This window comes from Thalassophryne amazonica, chromosome 2, assembly GCF_902500255.1.
Source record: "Thalassophryne amazonica chromosome 2, fThaAma1.1, whole genome shotgun sequence".
NCBI classification, from domain to species: domain Eukaryota; kingdom Metazoa; phylum Chordata; class Actinopteri; order Batrachoidiformes; family Batrachoididae; genus Thalassophryne; species Thalassophryne amazonica.
Window position 1 is genome coordinate 102,379,035 of NC_047104.1, and position 7,878 is coordinate 102,386,912.

The following is a 7,878-nucleotide window of genomic DNA, read 5'->3' on the forward strand; positions in this document are numbered from 1 at the left end:
TGTGAGTGTCAGAGGAGCATCCCCAAAAGGCTCAGCTGTTCACAAGCAAAGTTGGGGCAAGGATCACCACTGTGTGAACAACTGTGTGAAAAAATAGTCCAACAGTTTAAGAACAATGTTTCTCAACATTCACTTGCAAGGAAGATAGTGATTCCATCATCTACAGTCCATAATATAATCAGAAGATTCAGAGAATCTGGAGAACTTTCTACACGTAAGCAGCAAGGCTGAAAACCAAAATTGAATGCCCGTGACCTTCGATCCCTCAGGCGGCACTGCAATAAAAACTGACATCATTGTGTAAAGGATCTTATCACGTGGGCTCAGGAACACTTCAGAAAACCATTGTCAGTTAACACAGTTCATCACTACATCTACAAGTGCAAGTTAAAACTCTACCATGCAAAGTGAAAGCCATACATCAACAATATCCAGAAACACTGCTGCCTTCTCTGGACCTGAGCTCATCTGAAATGGACAAAAGCAAAGTGGAAACGTGTGCTGTGGTCTGATGAGTCCACATTTCAAATTGTTTTTGGAAATCATGGACGTCGTGTCCTCCGGGCAAAAGAGGAAAAAGACCATCCAGATTACCAGCACCAAATTCAAAAGCCAGCATCTGTGATGGTATGGAGGTGTGTTAGTGCCCATGGCATGAGTAACTTACACATCTGTGATGGCACCATCAGTGCTGAAAGGTACATCCAGGTTTTGGAGCAACACATGCTGCCTTTTCAGGGACATCCCTGCTTATTTCAGCAAGACAATGCCATGGCCAACATCTGCACATGTTACAACAGTGGTGGCTTCATAGTAAAGAGGCAGGTATAGACTGGTCTGCCTGCAGTCAGACCTGTCACCCATTGAAAATGTGTGGTGCATTATGAAGCACAAAATATGACAGCGTAGATCCCAGACTGATGAACAACTGAAGTGGGAAAGAATTCCAACTACAAAGCTTCAACAGTTAGTGTCCCATCAGTTCCCAAACACGTATGGAGTGTGTTAGAAGGAAAGGTGATGTAACACAGTGGTAAACATACCATTGTCCCAGCTTTTTTGAAACACGTTGCAGGCATCCATTTCAAACTGAGCAAATATTGCACAAAAACAAAAACGTCTGTCAGTTTGAACATTAAATATCTTGTCTTTGTGGTGTATTCAGTTGAAATAACAGTGTTGAAGAGGATTTGCAAATCATTGTATTTTGTTTTCATTTAGTAATTTTAACACATCCCAACTCATTGGATTGGGGTTGTACATAATACGTAACTCCCCAAATTTTACCCGAGTTTCCCCACAATTTGGTTTGTTAGAAACAGCAAGAGATTCAGTTATGATACAGGAGGCTGTTCATACATTAAAAATACGTACTTTCCTGCTGAAAGATTGTCTTATGCTCTTAACAAAGACATATTGTATGGCATATAGATAAATCATTTATCTATAGTGGGGCGGAGTTAGCCTATTTTCATATATATATATATATATATATATATATGCTTTTATACTACTATTTTTTTAAACAACCTATTTCAAGCATTATGCCAAAATACGAGTATGTATTACAAGAACACAGTAATTTGATCATCTCCCCTTCTTGGGCAAATGGTTCATCCACAAAGCGCGCCTACATTCATCTCTGCTCTGGCATGTGTTTGTGTCGCGTGGTGCTGCTGCGGGTGGCGCTCTTTTAGCAGAGGTGCTGTCCTGTGAGCGCTGGTGGTCACCTTGCCCAGCCGCGCTTCCAAGTGATTGCCAGGCGACTGTCACATTTGCAAAGTATTTAGTCACAGTTTATTCTCTGAATGTGAAGAGCAAGTGCAACTTTCTGAAAGTGCTTATTTTACTCACCTGGCTACCTATGGCTAAACACAGTATATTGCTCTACAAATTAGTGCGCACTGTGCATGGTCAAATTGATTCAGTGTTGTCTTTTTTTTAAACCCAGTCCTCTTGTCAGCTACTAAATGGTGCTCGCCCTTCAATATGTGTAGCTTTCATTAACAAATCACTCTCCTACATCAAATACCATGTACACAGATCTGACCTTAAATGCTTAGTTAAGGTCCTTAACTAAGCATTTCAGAATTAGACAGTAAACTTTACCACAAAGTTTAATGCACAGCATGATAATAAGTGAATCATTTAATTCCTGCTAAAAAGGCATAAATCATAAAACTCATTTTGTATTTTATTTGTTGGCAATAAGTGGCAACCAAGCTGCAGCACCAGTGATGGTATCAGAGCATTTTTTTCAAAGCAAAAAAAGCTTCAGGTGAGGTTTGTGCACTCTGTAGACCTTATGTGATAGTAGATATGGACATGAGAATAGCAAAGGATGGAAAGTGAAGCTAGGGTAAATTGAATATGTGTGTCAGACTGTGGAGGTGTCTTACTTGTGTTACTGGTGTTTTTGTATGAATCTGACTTTTAAGTCACACATTTTATTTTTCCTTACTTTTAAGAACTTCATTAGATCTTGTCTGTCCTTCTATGCTTTGCTGTTAATTCAATAAATAAATTCATTTCATATATTTCTTATCCTGACCCATTTTTGTGCAGTGTACCATCTGTGTTCCTCCATCCCGCATTATAGTGGAGGCTGCTGTAGCTGTGCTAAAACCAGGTCCTCCTGCACACGGCACTAAACCTCACTGATCATAACAACGGCAACTACTGTATTTTTATGACTTACAACGTGGATGTGCATGCTGCCAGAAAAAACGAGACATCAATCAGTTTGTAGAATAAATAAATGAACAGCCAAAACTAAAACACAATCTAAGTAATGCCTAAAACTGTCGAAATGTAATTGAAAAGTGAACCAGGGTGAGTGTTCTGTAACTGAAGTACTATGACATAAGAATCGTTAAGATGAATAGAAAAATCTTCAATAACTATAGGCTCATAAGACTAATATAAAAACAAGGATAATATACTTTAGCTCAGCCTCTGAATATTTTAGACCTTGCTATTACTATTTGCCCTCACCACATTAGGAGGATTAAATTATTTGTTATATAAACTGCCCAGAATGCAGGAATTTTATGTATGGCCGTTATCCATATGCTAATATGCATTTTTTTTTTTTTTTTTTTTTTTTTTATCATTTTGACAATCAGTGCAGCTTTTACAAGCAATGTTTTCACTCTGAAATCATGGGAAATTGTATTTCTGGACATCTAGATTTTAAAATTTTTAAAAATGTGCTAAGCACCCCTAAAACTGGAAGTCTAAAATTGCCCTGGATAAATGTATAATTAATTTTATAATTTAGTAAAGAAACACTTTTGGATTGTTTATTTGAATTTATTTCTCTCTCACACACACACACACACACACACACACACACACACACACACACACACACACACACACACACACCCACACACACACACACACAAACACACACCCACACACACACACAGGACATCACTTTAATTTCCTCTGCTTCATTCACCTGGTTTTGTTGCAAAGATGAATCAAAAAGACACGCACATTCAGGTTGTGTAAAACGGCGTGCTGGATCAAGGTGAGACAAATATTAAAGCTAAAATCTACACAGCCTAAGTGCTGCCATGCAAAAAAAAAAAAAATGTTATTAGACACCCCTAATAAAATAAAAAAAATGTTTGTGTGTGTGTGTGTGTTTTTGGTGTTGTTTGTTTGTTTGTTTGCATGGGAACGCATAGGCTGTGTGAATTTTTGCTTTAATATTTGTTACAAAGATGAACATTTTTTCTAGGTCATTCCAGGGTCTTAAACTACCTTGTTATACTTTTGACTGGGGCTGGAGAGCTAAAAGCCTTGAAAAACAACTGTGTTGCACACCTTCTTGCGTGTGCTGGCACTCTATAACTCCAGTGGAGTTAATTTTGCAATATGGTGCAGCTTTACTTTGTGAAATACAGACACCACTCAATTCCAAAGAATTATGAAACAAAAGCGCATAACAAGTGGATGGAAATGCGCACAAATGCACTCTTCCTTTTGCTGCATTAACGAAATTTGCTTAAGAGTTTGCGATACTCGTTGGGTGGAAACAGCTAATGAGAGAGGGCCAGTTCCTGCTGTAATAACGGTACAATGTAAGTACCGTTTATTACCATGACATAATATTACAAATGGTAAAATAACCAAAATTATTGTTCAATCTTATTTGTGAAAGGTAATCCCACGACAATCTGGTTTTCTTTAACTGCGCCGATATTACAACAGTGAGCAGGACATTGACTCCGGTTCACTGAGAACCATCCAATATGGCGGCGACGCTGGCTTACGTTGCAGCAAGTTATGAGGCGTCTATGTATAATAATGTCTATGATGAAAAACAAGGTCAGGCTGCATTGAGTATCTCTTGAAATCAGCTGGTTTTGTTTTGTTTTTAACCGCCAGCTGACAGCTCTCACTGCCTGGAACGATGAGATTTATACACCAAGCTGACCTGAAATGAACCATTGTACATTAAATTGACTTTATTGACCAGCCTGACCCCTTTGAAAAGTGACCAAATTACATGTATTTGTACTGTTTGGCGATGTTTTTTCTCAGCCAAAATGACCACCAGAGGGCGCTCCGTGTAAACCAGCAGTGCAGTTAGTAGTTTTGACATTGGTATCAGATCGGAAAAAGTATCTGTTAGGATTTTATATATATATATATTATATGTTATCACTGTTAAACATTGTACCTTTGTCTTCTTCTTATGAAAACGTTATTGTGCTGTTATGCACCTGTCTTAAAAGTAACCCTGAGAATGTATTTGTTATTCAACTCTGTTTTAGCATGCTGGGGTCAATCTGAACTGGGAATGAAGAGCTGGATGTACTTATTATTATTATACAACTTGTTTTTGTAGCCGCTAACGACTGGGAGTAAAAGAACTGAAGGTTGATTTGACTGTTGTGATGTGATGCTTAGTGTGAAGACCAGGACACTCCAGGCAGATGCACAACAGCTGATAACTGCAACAGACGAACGGGATGTGCTGACCTTCGACGATAAGAGTAAAAGAAAGAAACTGTTTTTCCTTACAGCTGCACTTATTGACGTATGTGTTTATGTTACGGGAAGAAACTTGTCTTGCGTCATCCTTCCCCCACCCTTAGGACAAGTTTTATGATGTAATGAGGGCTTCTCTAATAAAAAGAGCGGGAGCACAGGCCAGACTTTAGTGTAGCCTTGGTGTACAGCCTGGCTGCACTCCGCGCGTGATTAATTTGACTTTCTGTCTCCCTGGTGTTTCTTGACTCTGTTTGTCTTGTTAAAGGTTTTAAAAATGTTTGCAGGAGAAAATACCCAACATTGACTGGGGGCTCGTCCGGGATCTCAACAACACCGGAGGTGTCCGGCGGAGGTCGTCAAGTCCAGACGTAAATCCTTGGCCAAGGTCTGATCGATCGATTGATCGTGTCTGCAATTGTCGACCACCGTTGGCATCGTCTGGTTGACGAGATTTTCCCGAAGAAGACAGACAGGAAGTCGAGTCAGTGAGTAAAATTTCTTTGTAAACAGTACTGAGTGAGTGGTGATCAGATCACATAAACAGTTAAATTCCGCAAGCGATGATACAGAATCGTCTGTTAATGCAAAGCAGTTAAACTCTGTAAGGAGGGTGCGGACTCCTCTGTTTATATACGCGTACCGGTAGGGGATAAAAGTGATCACATAAAACAGTTAAACTCCGTAAGCGATGATACAGAATCGTCTGTTAATGAAACACAGTTAAACTCTGTAAGGAGGTCGGACTCCTCTACGGTTGCGAGGGACGCACGTAGTTAAATTCCGGAAGGAGGATACGGACTCCTCTGTTTTAATACGTAAAGGAAATCCCGGGTAGAAATACGTGCACTGTAAAAAAGCAGTTAAATTTGGCAGGGACGGCGGAGTCCCCTAATGCAGGACATTAGTTAAATTTCACGGGAGGGCGAGCTCCCCTGGCATAAGAATACGCGTACGATTATTAAAAGTGTTTTCTATGTGTAAATAGTGTTTTGTGTAAGTGTAATAACTGTGTGAAAGTGTAATACTTTGGACAACGTTAGTGACAACCGTGCGTGTGGAAGCAGAGGCAAGTGATTCCGCTTCCTACGGGGAGGTGAAAGGAATCAACCACACGACGGCAAATTAATTGTCACGTCCAAAGAAAGTGTGAAAACTTCAGATTTAGAACACCCTAGGTGTGCCCCCGTCTGAAGTCCAAATTATAACAAGGGATAAAAAATATAATAAAAATGGGGGGTAAGACGTCTAAAAATAAGGAAAATTTATCAACTGACGACTGGAAATTTATGGAAGCAAAAAATCCAAAAGCAACAAAGAAATTGGAGACCTGGATAAATAAACATGACTTTGACGGACGACTGAACATGGTCAGCATACAAAAGCTGAAGGAGTTAGAACGGGAACATAAAGGTGATGAGAGAAAGATGCAGAAAGTAGGGGCAGATTTAGTGGCATTTTGGGAGGAGGAAGCAGAGAACAGACAGAAAGGAGCAGAGAAGAGACGATTAGAGAAAGCGAGGAAAAAGAAAGCTGTAGGTAAGGCAGAAGAAGATGTGATAATTCAGCACAGAGAGCCAGAACAGCCTCAACAACCACCGCCGGCTGGATCGTCGGTGACAAAGAGACCTTTATCTCCTCTACCAGAGGATGACGATGTACCGCCACCACAGTATGATTTGGCAGTAAAACCTAAGGTAAAAAGAGAAAAAACAGAAAAACCACAAACACGCAGTCAAGCGAAAGTGCCTACAGCCCCTCCCATGGTGGAACACAGTGACCAGGGAGGTGCCTATCCTATGATAGAAGTACCAAATCCTCGTGCAGGAACAGCAGGACATCGATCAACCATGCTCGTATATCGAACATGGAATGCTGATGATATCAAAGCAGCAGTCGACATGATGCCATCGCCACATGTCGACATTGAGGGATTTATGCAGGATATAGAAAACATCAGACGTCCCTATCACCAAACCCATAACGTTGACAGATCCATTTGGCCTGACGTGTACTATGTCAGTGTTGAGCATGCCACAATGTCCAGTTAACCTCCTAGGACGAGACGGATTGACTGCATTAGGCTTGTCCATAATTGTGGAACAAGGGAAATTAGTTGTTGAACGCACAGGAGGCGTTAACATGGTAAGAGAAGAAAGCGATGACCCCACATTCCACTATTACTATACATTTGACATTTCAGAAGAAGATGCTGCAGGATGGGGTAAAGATGTCGTCTTGCAAGCGACAGCCCTACTAAAAAATCCTGAACAACAGATGTCACCACCTGACCTGCATGTCACAATGTGGCATAAAGATCCTCCAGGTCCGGATGGTGACTATGAAAACAAATTGAAAAATGTTTCACCTGTGAAGCTGACAATGACCGATTTGATTCATGATGGCAACTCAACGGCTGTCATAACAGTAACAGGCGCCACTGAAGATGTATCAAAATTGAGATTCACAGGTATGCCATTACATGTGTCACTTTGTAAGCCATATTTGACAGAATGGCAAGAATTGGGACTGACCGTCATAACAGCTTTGTCAGCCTCTGATTGGAGCAGAGTTGGACCACGAACGGAGTTCAGTCCATCAACCAAGTTGTATAAAGTGCCAGTTAATGTCTCATTGGTGCTGACAGCTGGAACACATATTGATGTGTCCACTTCACAATCCTGAGTGTTTCAGTTGAGTCCTGAAGAAGATGCTCTTCTCTCTTCTGTACCATCAGGATTGTGGACAACAGGTCCTTCAGACGTAGGACTGATAAAAAATGCACAACCTGTAGTTATAAGACCAAAAACAGAATACAGACCATGTGTAAGACAGTATCCATTGAAACCTGATGCAATTGAAGGAATCAGGCCA